Genomic DNA, 15217 nt, shown 5'->3' with positions numbered 1-15217 from the left:
CAAAGGAAGACCAGACCCATTTCACCACCACTGGTCCCTTTCTACAGGATCATCTCTACTCCAACAGAACCACATCTGTTACTCCAGGAAGATTTATTTGGACTGCTTCCAATACCTTTACCAACAGGGTGTCAGGATGTATTCTGACTGTGTCAGGGTTTCTAGGATTTTTGTTTGTTTGTTTGTCTGCTTGTTTGGGTTTTTTTGTACTACTACATTTGTATTTTTAATATTCCTAGTAAAGAACTGTTATTCCTATTCCCATATCTTTGCCTGAAAGCCCCTAATTGCAAAATTATAATAATTTGGAGGGAGGGGGTGTTGGTGGAGGGTTAAAAAATATAATTTCTAGATTGAGTAATGTGCAGGGGGAGGAAAGTAGAGAACGTACAACTGGAACTTGACGCAGCTAGCTGGGAACAAGCGTCAACTTTTGTAAACAGCTCCATGCTATTGTTTTAACCAAATCAAGTGTGGATCAGGGTAGAAGCGTAGGTATGATTTAAGATAGTAACTAAGGAATAGGATAATCAGTATCTAGGGGTGGGGGTTAGTTAACATGTGTATAATTTAAACTATAAAAATCACGAATCAACTCTGTATCCTTCGGACATCAGATTTGGGTGTATCATCACCCCGGTGTCCCGCGCGCTGGAATAAAGAACCGCATATGATCGCCTCTGTGTGGTTATATGTTTTCCTACGCTAACATTTTTGGCGACCCAGGACGGGACCTTGTGGGCGCAGCCAGGACCCCGCGACCCGATCACGCTCCAGCCGGCACCGGGTGATTTCTCGGGGAGCCCATCGGAGCCGCGACCCTCGCCGCTCACAACGACCCCTGGTGAGAAGGTAAGGTTCTTTATTCTCTGGTCTGGGGGCCTGCCATTAAGACGCAGCGAAAGCTACGCTTGGTTGGGCAAAAGGAATTCCTGGTGGTATTGCCTAGGCAGCCGTCCGTCAGAAATCGCTAAAGCGTTGCAGGTTCGGCATCTGTGGTTTTATGTATCTGTAATATGGAGAAACTAAAAGGGTTAAAAGAGGTTTTGGGCAGCAATAATGCCTCTATACCAAGTTCTTCTCCGTTGGGTTGTTTGTTGGCACATTGGAAAGAGGGGAATTTCGGTCAGGAATTACGAAAAGATAAGTTGATTGAATATTGTAATGTTCACTTGCCAAAATACGCTTTGCCTGAAAATCAGAGGTGGCCGAAAAACGGGTCTTTTGATGTGAAGGTTATTATGCAACTTAGATCGCTTTGTACACAAGATGGAAGGGTAGAACAATTACCATATATTGACTTATTTCTGTGCTTGCTTGAGAAACCGGTTTTGTGGCTTGACAAAATGAAAGCAATGAAGCTTGAGAATAATAAGTGTCTGGCTTGCGTCCAAAATAAGCATTGTATGGAACATGCAGTTTTAAGTGAAATTTTAGGGGGAAAAAGAGACGAACTGGAATCGGAATTATTGGTATCTCCCATGGCTCCCGGAACCACCACGGCCCCCTCAACACCAAGTTCTACCCCGCTCACCCTGACCCCACCTGATTCTCTTACAACCCCCTCGCTCGCGCCAGCACAATATGTTTCACCCCCACCTTTGTCTGCTGAAGGTAATTATCCTCCTCTGCCTGTGCCAGCCGCTCCTCCGCTTGCCCCTCCTCTGCCTGCCCAGGTGCCCGCCCCTCCTCCGCCTGCTCAGAGAACCCCCCCTTCTCCACATACACCTGCTCAAAGCTATCCTGCTCCCCCGCCCACACCCGCTGAAAGATTTATCCCCCCTCTAACACCAGCTCAAGGGTACCCTCCACTCCCACCTACACCTCCTTCACCAGCTTCTGGCCCGTCTGCCCCCCTGTACCCTCCCCTCCCCGATTCACCTGTCCAGGATGTGATTGTGAGGCAGAAGCAAAGGGGGAATGTGAAAAAGACAGATAGAATGGAAAGTAGTGACAGTGAAGCAAATGAACTAGACGCCCCAGTAGCTCACCGAACACGAGGAAAACTGGCCCTGGAGTGGCCTCAGGCAGGAAAGGGTATATTAAAATCAGGCAAACAAAAGAGAACGATTATTGCACCACTAAGGCAAGGAGTGGGAACTAACGAACCCGTCTTTGTAAAGGTACCCTTTTCACCTGCTGGTTTAGTTATATGGAAACAATCAGCTGGAACGTATAGAGAAAACCCAGATAAGGTAGCTCGTGTGGTTAAGATGATAATGAAAACTCAGAACCCTGATTGGGAAGATATTCATGTCATATTAGACACTCTGATGGATGAGACAGAGAGAGATATGGTTCTTCGAGCAGCAAGAGAAAGAGCTAGAGAAGACATACGAAATGGTTTGGTGACAGGGACACTGGATTATAATTTTCCCACTGCAGACCCAGAGTGGGATGCTAATGACCCCTCTGGAGTGGATATGTTAAGGCTAAAGAGATATCAGGAGTGGATTTCAGTTGGTGCTCAACAGGCAATACCTAAGAGTATGAACTGGTCTAAGTTGTATGAAATTCAACAGGAAAAGAAAGAATCTCCCACTGCCTTTCTAGAAAGACTTAAGGAAGCAGCTAGAAGATATACTGATCTTCAAGTAGACAGTGAGCAAGGAAGAACTCAGCTTGCCTTTATTTTTCTGGGTCAGGCACAGGAAGATATTAGGAAAAAGCTACAGAAACTGGAAGGTGAAGAGTTAAGAAACTTGGATAAACTCCTAGAGGTTGCCTGGAAAGTTTATAATAACAGGGACAGAGAAATTATCAAGAAACAGGGGCAAAGCCTTTTGGCAGTCTTACAGAGACAGGGGCGGGGACGTGGTAGAGGTGGTCGTGGCGTTAATAGAGGTGGCTTTGGCAGAGGTTCTGGTCATGGTAGATTAGGTCTGAATCAGTGTGCATATTGTCGGATGGAGGGACACTGGAAAAGGGAGTGTCCAAACCGGTTTAGCCAGAATGGTCAGCCTCAGTTAGACAGTATGTTTAATCAAAGTAGTGAGCATCAGCTGGATGGTGTAGCCAGAGTCATGGTCTTACATGAGAGAGAGCCAGGATCAAGGGAGCCCATGGTGACTTTGCATTTAGAAAGAAAAGACGTAGATTTTCTCATTGACACGGGGGCCACACATTCTGTACTAAATTATCTTGAGGGGCAAATCGGGAACAAGTCAGCAGCAGTCATTGGAGCCACAGGGAAGGAGGAGGTACGGCCATTCTTGCAACCCCTAGAATTGAGCTTTGAAGATAAGATCTTGACCCATGAATTCTTATACATGCCAGACTGCCCAACTCCGCTCTTAGGGCGCGATCTACTGGCAGCACTGGAGGCAGTAATTACTTTTGAGAATGGTGAACTCGTAATGAAAATTCCGGAGTCTAAGACAGGAAAGATTTTGATGATAAAAGAAAAACCAATTTCTAATATTCCTAAAGAAGTAGAAGATGCAGTAATTCCCTCTGTCTGGGAAACAGATGTACCTGGAAAATCTAAATTGGCACAACCGGTACATGTAGAGTTAAAAGAAGGAGCAAAGGCTGTACGAATCAAACAATACCCTATAAAACCAGAAGCACGACAGGGAATAGCAAAGACCATTGATAAATTTTTAAAATATCGAATTCTAGAGGAATGTAAATCGGAATACAACACCCCAATTTTCCCAGTGAAGAAACCCAATGGTGAGTATAGACTTGTACAGGATTTAAGAGGTATAAATGAAATAACAAAAGACATTCATCCAGTGGTTGCCAATCCCTATACATTGTTAGCATCCGTAAAAGAGATATATAAATGGTTTACTGTAATTGACTTAAAAGATGCTTTCTTCTGTATACCCCTTGACCAAGAAAGTAGGAAACTATTTGCCTTTGAGTGGGAACATCCAGAAAGTGGAAGAAAAACTCAGCTCACCTGGACTCGATTACCGATGGGGTACAAGGGGTCCCCCACTCTCTTTGGAAGTCAACTGGCAAAAGAACTGGAAATCTGGACCAGAGAAGGGCAAGTACCAAGAGACCAATATTTATTACTCCAGTATGTAGATGACATTTTGATTGCAACAGAGGAAGAAATGACCTGCATAAAGGTAACCATTGAGATCTTAAATTCATTAGGAATGGGAGGGTATAAGGTATCCAGAGAAAAAGCACAAATTGCCCAACAGACTGTGATTTACCTGGGATGTGAAATCTCACAAGGGCAGAGAAAACTGGGTACTAATCGTATTCAAGCTATCTGTGCTATTCCAGAGCCTCAGAATCTACACGAGCTGCGGATCTTCCTCGGAATGACAGGGTGATGTCGCCTGTGGATCATGGACTATGGACTGATTGCAAAACCCTTGTACGAGGCTCAGAAGACGCAGCCGTTCACCTGGGGCAAACCACAGAAAGAGGCCTTCCAGAAATTAAAGGAAGCACTGACAACTGCTCCTGCTTTGGGGTTACCTGATCTGTCTAAAGACTTTCAGCTGTACGTGCATGAAAGGCAGCGACTGGCACTGGGAGTCCTGACCCAACGACTGGGAAGCTGGAAAAGGCCGGTGGGTTACTTTTCCAAACAACTCGACAACGTAAGTGCCGGATGGCCTTCATGTCTGCGGGCAGTGGCAGCTACCGTGCTGCTGATACAGGAAGCCAGGAAGCTCACAATGGGAAGACACATAGATGTCTATGTGCCACACATGGTAACTACAGTCCTGGAACAAAAGGGGGGCCATTGGCTCTCTCCAAGCCGGATGATGAAGTTTCAGGTAACCCTGGCTGAGCAGGATGATGTTGCACTAAAAACAACTAACCTCTTGAATCCAGCTCTATTTCTAGGTGCCACAGCTGAGGAAGGTCCATTAGAGCATGACTGTCTAGAAGTCATCGAGCACACCTATTCAGCAAGAACAGATCTGAAGGATGTCCCCCTGGAGCAACCAGAGTGGGAACTCTTTACAGATGGAAGCAGCTTCATGGAGAACGGAGCCAGATACGCGGGATATGCAGTAACTACAATTGATGTAGTAATAGAGGCAAAAGCACTACCACCTAACACGTCTGCACAAAGGGCAGAACTAATCGCATTAACCAGAGCACTCGAGCTGAGTGAAGGGAAGACAGTGAATATTTGGACTGATTCCAAATATGCCTTTGGAGTAGTGCATGTACACGGAGCTTTATGGAAAGAAAGAGGACTGCTGTCCTCCCAAGGGACAAATATTAAACATCAAGATGCAGTCCTACAATTGATAGATGCAGTACAAAAACCTGAACAAGTAGCAATCATGCACTGCAAGGCACATCAATCAGGCAACTCCAAAATTTGTGAAGGAAATCGAAAAGCAGATTGGGCAGCCCGTCAGGTAGCGCGAGAGGTGCAGAAAACAATGGCGTTGATACCATCAAGACTTAATATCTCTCAATTTAATTTGCCTCCGAAGCCAAACTATACAATTGAAGATGACAGACTAGCACGACTGCTGAAGGCACAGAAGAACGCAGAAGGGTGGTATGTAACCGCACAAGGGCAAATAGTGGTACCTCCTTTGGTAATGAGAGAAATTTTACAGGTAAAACATAATGAGTGTCACTGGGGTGCAGAGGCGTTGGTAAAGTGGCTAAGACAATATCTAATCTCAGTACGGATGCAAACAATGGCCAAGTCAGTAATGTCTAAATGTGAAATCTGTCTGAAAAACAATCCCGTAGCTAGACGACAGGCACAGTTAGGCAGAATTCGGATAGGAATAGAACCAGGAGACTATTGGCAAGTGGATTTTGCAGAACTGCCAAAAACTCGGGGATACAAATACCTGTTAGTAGGGGTTGACACGTTTTCTGGATGGCCAGAAGCCCTTCCCTGTCGCACAAACCAAGCAAAGGAAACAGTTAAGTGGTTATTACAGGAGATCATTCCCAGGTTTGGGGTGCCCCTAGGGATATCATCAGACAGAGGCCCACACTTCATAGCCACGGTGGTACAAGAGGTAAGCAAGTTATTGGGATTATCTTGGGACCTCCACACACCATGGAGACCCCAGTCAAGTGGGCAAGTAGAAAGAATGAACCAGACACTGAAGAGGCAGATCAGTAAAATATGCCAGGAAGCCAAACTGCAGTGGCCACAGGCTTTGCCGATCGCATTGCTGAGGGTTCGGATAAAGCCTAGGAGTGGGATGTCAGTTAGTCCTTATGAAATATTGTATGGGAAACCATATGAATCTCCTAACCCCAATCCAAATGTTCATGTCACAGGGAAACAAGATGTGTATAATTATGTTCTGTCCCTCGGGAAAACTCTAGCTCGGCTCCGAAGTGTTCTCGTGTGGAACAGACCACTGGCCCTGGAGAATCCAGTCCACAATATCGAACCAGGAGATGAGGTATACATCAAAACCTGGAACGAAGAACCACTAAAAGAGAAGTGGACTGGTCCCCATCAGGTACTGCTAACCACCTTTACAGCAGTCAAAGTGGCTGGAGTGGAACCCTGGATACACTACACGCGTGTGAAGAAGGTCCCTCGTGGAGTCCAGTCGTGGGCTATAGAAACTTTTGGACCAACAAAACTGAGGCTGAAACGTCTGTAACTGTTCAAATGGTATTGGTAACTGTGCTCATGCTCTTCCTGTGGGTAATGTTAATTTCATGGATACTAATGTCACCAGCAGGGATTGCTGTTACTTTGGGATATGGGATACAGAAGGGTCAACTAACAACTCTTCATTCTAGAATGAAGAGAGAGATACAGGCAAAGACACAAGTAATAGAAATTTCTAATGAAATTCGGGCTGAGAATGTAATGATTGGATTGGTCAGAGACTTTGCCAAAATGCATAATACCAGCAGAATAACGGCCTGCCTGCCAATACCAAAGGCAGCAGGGGACCCAGTAAGCTGGGGAATAATAACATCAAAATTACCTGAAATAGGAGGGAACAAAACAATTAACTGTAAACAAGTACCAGAGTCAAGGGTGGTGGTCAGAGAATACTGGAAGATAACAGAGGATTCCTATATTCAACCCATGAGAAAGTCAGAGTGCATTCTTAGTAATGGCAAATTGGGACAAATCATAGAGTGGTAGGTTAAGGACCAAGACCTTGCAAAATGGCAATGTTGGTTTCTACGCTATCAAAAGATCAGGGACAACGCTACAGAAAGTGTTGTAGTGTGGAAATGTGAAGAGAAGGATTGGAAAGGACTGGAACCTTGGGACAGTGCATGGTCTGTGAGCATCCTCCAGAAATTCCAATATATGGAAAGCACACCCTGGTGCATTAAATGGAAAGGCTCTGAAAATGAGACAGATCCCACAGTGACAAATACTGATACTAGCAGTCAGAAAGAGGCAAATAAGGTAAGTTGGTGGGTATGTAAGAAAATTTATGATTGCACCTCTGACAATCTAGAAATGAAACAGTGGTCACCATTGGCAATAGCCTTACGAATTGGTTGTGCCTGCAGGAAAATTAAACACAAACAAGGCAAAATAGATTCTAAGATTATAGTAGGATGTAGCAGGAGTACAATTCGAAGTCCAGGACCATTTGTATGGGCAATGAGTGATGGCACATGGACAACACACTTGCCTATGGATGGGGAGGTAAGAGAAATCACCCTGGGCCTTCCCACTTTATGTCCAATTTGGAAGAAATCCCCATTTAACAGGAGCAGTGAAGCCTTACAAATAAAAGCAAAGCGAGACGTCTCAGAAGACAAGAACCCAGATGACACTTGGAAGGAACCCTCTAGTGGAGTAAAGATTGGGTGGGCCCTAGAATCCTTGTTTGGTCCCATTGCAAATTATCGAAATAGAGAAATGCTATATAGACTCACAGGTCAGGTGGACAGATTAGCAAGAATCACACGAGAGGGATTTAGAGAACTCAATGTGCAATTACAGGCCACCACCAAAATGACCCTGCAAAATCATTTGGCTTTAGATATGTTGCTTTTGAAAGAGCACGGAGTGTGTGGATATTTAAAGGGACAAATCGACCATTGCTGCATCCACATCCCAAATGTAACTGCAGATGTAGAACATGACATCAGTCAGTTAAAACAAATAGAGCATGAGGCACAAAAGGAACAAAAGGATTTAGCTACCAGCTGGTTGGGTAAAATCTTTGAAGGATTAGGATGGAATGTGAGTTCATGGATAAAGTCTATCCTTGAAAATCTGATAATTTTACTGATTATATTTTTAGTAATTTGGTTAGTTTACAGAATCCTGAAGAGAGAGATACAGAAAAAGGCATCTTGGAACAGGACCATAATGAAGGCATTGGCACGGAACCCAGCACCTTCAATCCGCAACAACATCCCGGACAAAGCCTATGACAACAGAGGATTTGAAGATGAACATCCAGTATGAACTCTGAAGCCTAATGGACTGGATTAAGTGAAAGCATTTACACTTAGTATATTAGAGTGAAAATACTTTCAAAGGGGGGAATGTTGGTGGAGGGTTAAAAAATATAATTTCTAGATTGAGTAATGTGCAGGGGGAGGAAAGTAGAGAACGTACAACTGGAACTTGACGCAGCTAGCTGGGAACAAGCGTCAGCTTTTGTAAACAGCTCCATGCTATTGTTTTAACCAAATCAAGTGTGGATCAGGGTAGAAGCGTAGGTATGATTTAAGATAGTAACTAAGGAATAGGATAATCAGTATCTAGGGGTGGGGGTTAGTTAACATGTGTATAATTTAAACTATAAAAATCACGAATCAACTCTGTATCCTTCGGACATCAGATTTGGGTGTATCATCACCCCGGTGTCCCGCGCGCTGGAATAAAGAACCGCATATGATCGCCTCTGTGTGGTTATATGTTTTCCTACGCTAACAGGGGCTTACATTCTGCATTCCAAGGGAAGCTCCAGCTTTCCCTGGCAGATACCTGTCTTTCCAAACTAAGACATTGTCCTTCATCCATTAAGGAGGAGAAAGAAAGGGAAACAGACTTCCAGGCATGGTGGCACAGCCCCTCTGCGTACTTCCCCCACCCCCCCAAAAAAGCAAAAGACAAATAAAAGGAGGGGAGAAGAGAGAAATTTTTTAAAGAAACAAAAATATCCCAAAATAAAATCCAAAACATCCATTGCCTCTGAGCAGGTGGCAAGAGCACTTTTGCATCACGGCAGCAACTGGCAGTTCTCTGCAGAGCAGCGCAGGTACCTGGTAGCAGCTAGGAATGCACCTGCTTGCTTGACACACCAGCCTCTTCCAATGCGCTGTCCTGCCATCATGCCATGATCCTGAACTTGGAGATGTCTGAAGTGTCGATGCTGCCTGAGGAGACCTATGAGGAGGATGACAAGGAGCCACAGTCCCACCACCTCTGCCACCACTCCTATACTGAGGACAAGGAGGAGGAAGAAGACAGAGGGTGTGAGTGATCTCTATGAGAACACCCTGCTACTACAGTCACACGTGTGTGGTGACAGTGGGGTGGGTGACATCCTGGTCCCCCTTCAGGATGGCCCACAGAAGGCAGTAGCAGCAGGGTGCACAGGGGTGGCAAGAACAGTCTGGTGAAGTCACCCTACTACCTACATCGCTCTCATCACCATGGGCATCCTGCAGAGCCCTGAGAAGTGACTGACACTGAGCAAGATCTGCAAATTCATCAGCAGGCACTTCCCCTACTACTGGGAGAAGTTCCCTGCATGTGAGAACAGCATCCACCACAATCTCCCTCAGTGACTACTTGGTCACGATTCCTCAGAAACTCAGCAACCCTGGCAAGGGCAACTACTGGATGCGGGACCTCAGGTCTGTCAACGTCTGACAACAGGAGCTTCCTGTGCTGCTGAAAGCACTTCAAGTAATAGCAGCTCTTGGTGCCCAAGCTTCTGCTGCATACCATGAACCCTGCTGCTGCCTTCCTCCTGCAGTCCCTTCCCCAGCCCCCTCAGCAGCCACCCTGTGTCTACAGCCTCCAGCTTCAGCCCTTACCACCCCCAGTCCACCTTCTTTGCCTTCCACCACTCCTCCCTGCCAGCCCTCATTACCCCCAGTAGTGTCCCTGGATCAGCACTGCCTGCTGTCGCTGCGCTGCTGGGCCCCTTGCTGCCAGCAGTGGAACTGGCACAGGCACCCTTCTGCAACATGCACCTGCTGGGCCTGGTGTTGGCGACCTCACTGCATGCTGCCAAGCCCAGCAGCAGCATGCTGCTGGCCCACTTGCCTTTCTCCATCAAGACCATCATTGTGAGGAGGCCTGGCCCCAGCACAGGCAGGAGCTGCACCTCACAGTCGGACACACTGGGGAGTGCTGGCAGTGGCCTGTCCCCAACCACTGCCCTCCCTGCTACCCCAGCTTCATGTCCCAGATGTCTAGCTGTTAAGAATTTAGGAGTTTTTCTGAACATAGGAGCTGGGCTATCTCATTTCTTTGCCTCTCAGATGCCTGACATGCCGTGAGCAGTGGAGAGGAGGGGTATGTGCAGCGGGGCTCAGGGGCCATCTTCCACAGCCAACAGGCTGCCCGGGACTTATAGTTATGCAAAACCAGATCAAGACACTGCATGGACAGATGGTCATGCTGTTGAAGAATTGCTCATTACTCCTTTAAAAAACAAGCAAGAAAAAAAGAAAAAAAACAACCACCAAACACTTAACACTTATGTGTTAATAACTAAATAACTATAGCATTAAAGTTGAGAGATTCTCAGGTCTAGGTGCATAATAACAGTGATGTATAGGAAAAAAAAAAGCCTGATGGAGCTAGCACATCAATTCATTTTAGCACATTTGTCTCATTTACTTTTGTCCTGGGGTGATTTTATGATGATGCTTTATTTCCTAATCGTCTGCTTTATGCCCAGAAAATGAGTGCTTGTGGGATTGCATTTTATGGAAATGGTTTGCTCTGGCTCACCCTTGGAAAATGTATGGTTTATCCCCAGTCCGTACCCTCCCTGCAGTATCCTGTATCTGTAACCTCATTGGCTGGAGAATGTTACCGCGCCCCTTTGAACCTCTGTGATAAGAATGCTAAGGCAGAAGGCTCTGCCCCTCTTGCCCCTCTACCCCTGGAGGCGTCCGGACGCTCCTCTCTCCTCTCCCCCCCTTCCCCCTCCCCCCTTCCCCTCTCCCTCAGTGAATAAACCCTCACCTCATCAGCATTCCACCGGCGTCTGAAGTCTCCTTGCCTGCCAGCACGGGAACACCACGACCCCAAAAGACCCCGGGGGTCTCCGGGGGGCACTCCCCGGGAACCCCCCATAAATTTAAACAACAACAGATGACGCACCAACGTCGGGCAACAGCATCAGCGACCCTGAGAAAAGATGGACCATGGTAACACCGTTTCGGTGCCGTCTCCGGTGGAGCGGCCGTTCTGGGCCATCGCGGCCCGGGGCGGCCCCTCCCCCACCGCGCAGAGACCTCGTGAGCCACCACGCGGCCGTCCCACCACCGCCGACCAGGCCGGCGCGGGCCCGGGTCCCGGCCCCTTGGGGCCCCGGCCCGCCTCGGCGCTGCGCGGGCTGCGCTGCCCCGCCGGGCGGCGCGGCCCGGGCGGCGCGGCTCCGCCACGGCGGGGCTCCGGCGTGAGCCCCGGCGCGGCGGGACCGCTGCAGGGGCGCATGGCTGCGGCGCGGCCCCGGCCCGCCTCGGCTCGGCGGCGCGGGCTGCGCGGCAGCGGCGCGGCACCCTCTGGCCCGCGGCAGCCGCGGCGCGGGCGGCGAACCGGCGGCGGAGTGGCCCCGGCACGGCACGGCCCCGGCGGAGGAGCGGCCCCAGCCCAGCGGCCGCGGCGCGGGGCAGTCCCGGCGGAGCCAACACGTGGTCCCGGCCCCGCCGCAGCGCGCGCGGGCCCCAGCACCGGGAGAAGCCGCGCGGAGAACAGGCGCCCCTCCCCCCGCCCGGCTCAGCGGCGAGAAGAGCCCCGCATACCATCGATCGAGCCCGAGAAGCCAACGCCCCTGGACAGCAGCGAAAGGAACTCAGCCAGACGGCCATCAGAGAAGGAAAAAGCAGTCTTCAGTTGTGCCCAAGCCCCGCACCTTCCAAAACTCGGTTTTGTAAATTGTGTAACCTCCTTCCTTACCCTTACCCCCTCCTCCCCTCGCTGCTCCTTCTCCCTAACCCCCTTTCCCTTAACAAACCCCCGAGAGTTAACCCCTTCCTGCTAAACCCGGCACGGCACGGCTAACACCACGTGCTGCGCTGTGACCGCATGGCCACCATGGCCACGTGCTCTCAGTCCCATCTTCCGCTTTTCAAGTCCCACAAGGTAAACGCTAAGAAACCAAACCCCAAAGCTAAAGTGAATTTGTAATACCAGTTTTACAGCCTTGTATAATTGTTAATGCTACTTCGATTCCCTTTCCCTGTTTTTCTGCCCCTGTCCCTTGCTGTTCTGGCCAAACAGCAGGGTGTCCCAAACCCCTCCATTTCCTTCCCATCCCCATGAAGTAGTTTTACAATTATGCCATTCTAGTTTTGTGTGTGTTCATATTGCAGATTCCCCTGTTTTCTAATTTAGAAAGCAGAGGCCTTTTCAGGTCACAAGTGTGGATCCAAGGGAAGCAGTTTTTAGATTGTCTTCTTGTAAAGCGCGAATCAGTAGTAGACTATTGAATCGGTAACGCTTTTTGGGTTTATGCTGTCGTCAGTTAGTTCTGAGGGTGATTGATAACCTAAACTGGTGTCTGAGAAAGTATTTGACGGTTTTTGTAGTTTTTTTCTTTTGTTTTTCTTTTGATGACCTAAAACTGGGGGTCTTTTGTTTTAGTTGAACCAGTTGGAAAGTGAAAGGAGTAGTTTGGCTCAGATCCGTGAGTGTCGGTGACTTGCTGTTCAGGCCTTACGGGAATTCCGTGACAGATCAATGGCAGCTTGAGTTGATTTAAATTCCTCACTGCCCCTGCCCGGCCCCAATGGGGGAACTGCAGCAGGCCACCTGGAGAATCTGAAGCCGTGTGTGGAGCCCGGGGAACTCCACGTGTTTTCCTGTCCCTAGAGTGGGAGCATAGTCAGCGCCTCAGCCTAAACTGGGGGCTGTGGTGGTCTGAAAAGCCAGTTGGAAAAGACTAGACACTATTAGGCCAGTCACGCTGGAAAGGCTCAAACAAATTTGTTAACTTGTTTCAAATCTTGCAATATAAACTCACATAACCCGTCTACTGCAATTATAACATAATCCTTACTGCAATTGTATTTGGTTTCATGCTGCAAAACTGTAATTACTGTTTCATTTTTTAAATTGTTAATGGTCATATGTCATATTTCTCTTCTCACATTTTAAAGAAAAAAAGGGTGACTTGTGGGATTGCATTTTATGGAAATGGTTTGCTCTGGCTCACCCTTGGAAAATGTATGGTTTATCCCCAGTCCGTACCCTCCCTGCAGTATCCTGTATCTGTAACCTCATTGGCTGGAGAATGTTACCGCGCCCCTTTGAACCTCTGTGATAAGAATGCTAAGGCAGAAGGCTCTGCCCCTCTTGCCCCTCTACCCCTGGAGGCGTCCGGACGCTCCTCTCTCCTCTCCCCCCCTTCCCCCTCCCCCCTTCCCCTCTCCCTCAGTGAATAAACCCTCACCTCATCAGCATTCCACCGGCGTCTGAAGTCTCCTTGCCTGCCAGCACGGGAACACCACGACCCCAAAAGACCCCGGGGGTCTCCGGGGGGCACTCCCCGGGAACCCCCCATAAATTTAAACAACAACAAGTGCTGTAGCTTTAAGATGGACCTAGGGGGTGGGGTGGGGAGCCTTGGGATCCTGAGCAGGGTCTGTTCAAGCTCTTTTTCTCCGGGTGCTCTGGACAGCCTGGACTGGGATGCCACATTGTTCCTTTTGTTGGATTGGGATTTTTTTGCTAGGGTGAAGCAAAAAGGTTTTTTTCCCTTCCTGTAATAAACGCCAATCACTCGCTTTTGGGATTTTTGGAAATTTAATAAAAATAAAAATGGTTATAAAAAATAGTAATACAAATACAATAATAAAAGTTAAACAATTTAGAGTAGGACAATTTATGAGACAATAATAGACAAAGAAAGGCAGCCCAGGCTGCAGCCCTCCCCGTCCCAGACAAAGGCTAGTCAGGAGAAGGCAAAGAAAAGAGAGAAATCTCTCTTTTTGAGGATCCTCTTCATGACTATGCATATTTTATTTAAAACATGAAATTTCAGCTGGTTCTTGTTACAAAAGCTTTCTGTTAATCTCCAGGCGCCTGTGAGTCTACATCCTTGAAGAGGTTTGGTTCTGTTGATAAAGGAAGCCATAAATTGTTCTTCACTAGAAAATTTAGGGGTCTCTGCAAACTGTTATCTTTGTGCAAAGAATTCTTGATTATTTTCTCTCTTTCTTGAGCTAAAAAGAATATCACACACACATAGCTTCTAAAGCTTAATGTTAATTACAAAACTACATTCACTATATTATTCAAATGTTAATACAGCATAACTTTTCTACCTAGCATATCACATATAGTAAATATCTGTGTAGAGCCACACAATATGCCTTTTTCACACTTCCCCTAGCCTAGAGGGTGTACTGGGAATCCTCACAGTGATATGTTTCTTTTTCCCTTGAACTGTTTCAGCTTGGCTTTTTTTTTTTTTTCTTATTGGCCCATCCGGGGAGCCAACAGGACTGCCCCGAACCCGAGACATCAGAGGAGCTGAACTGACACGAGAAAGGACACTAAAACCCACCAGCTTTGGCTGCTGCAAGAAGACCCGCACCAGAAATCCAACAGGTTCCCAGCTGCTGTGAACTCTTTTCTCCTCCTGTCCCCATAGACAAAGAAGGGCAGTTGCCATCTTTGCTTCTCGGCCATGTGGCAAAGTAGGGGTGGGGTGTAAGGTTCATATTTTTTCTCTCTTTTTATTCCTTTCTTTTGTCTGTGCCTTGTGGGCAACCTTATTATTTTTTGTTACTAAACAGGGTTTTTTTTCCACTTTCATCCCCTGGTATCCATTTCTCTCATTGGCAGAAGAAAGGAAAGTTACTGAAGCCCTCTCTCTTGCGAGAAAAACACTCATTTTAGAGCATTTTTCTCCTAGAATTTCTCTCCAAACTGAGACAACTTAATAAAAGAAAAGTTTAACATGTTTACATGGAAGAAAGTCAATATTATAATTTCTTATTTTAACCTTTGTTTTGTATTATAATAAAATTACAGAGCTTTTATTTTGTACTTTAAGCATATTCTTTACAAAGGATATAAAAAAATTATTGGCAAGTCTTATCGTACCATATTGATATAAAAATTTTATGC

The 15217-nt window shown here is 47.1% G+C and overlaps 1 pseudogene; it reads left to right on the top strand.

Annotated features, from left to right (window-relative positions):
• Nucleotides 1-9236: 9236 nt before the first annotated feature.
• Nucleotides 9237-12138, top strand: LOC134565226 (forkhead box protein D1-like; annotated as a pseudogene).
• Nucleotides 12139-15217: the final 3079 nt, after the last annotated feature.

The sequence above is a fragment of the Prinia subflava genome (genome assembly GCF_021018805.1).
Source record: "Prinia subflava isolate CZ2003 ecotype Zambia chromosome W unlocalized genomic scaffold, Cam_Psub_1.2 scaffold_41_NEW, whole genome shotgun sequence".
Taxonomy (NCBI): Eukaryota; Metazoa; Chordata; class Aves; order Passeriformes; family Cisticolidae; genus Prinia; species Prinia subflava.
This window is presented reverse-complemented; position numbering and strand designations above follow the sequence as displayed.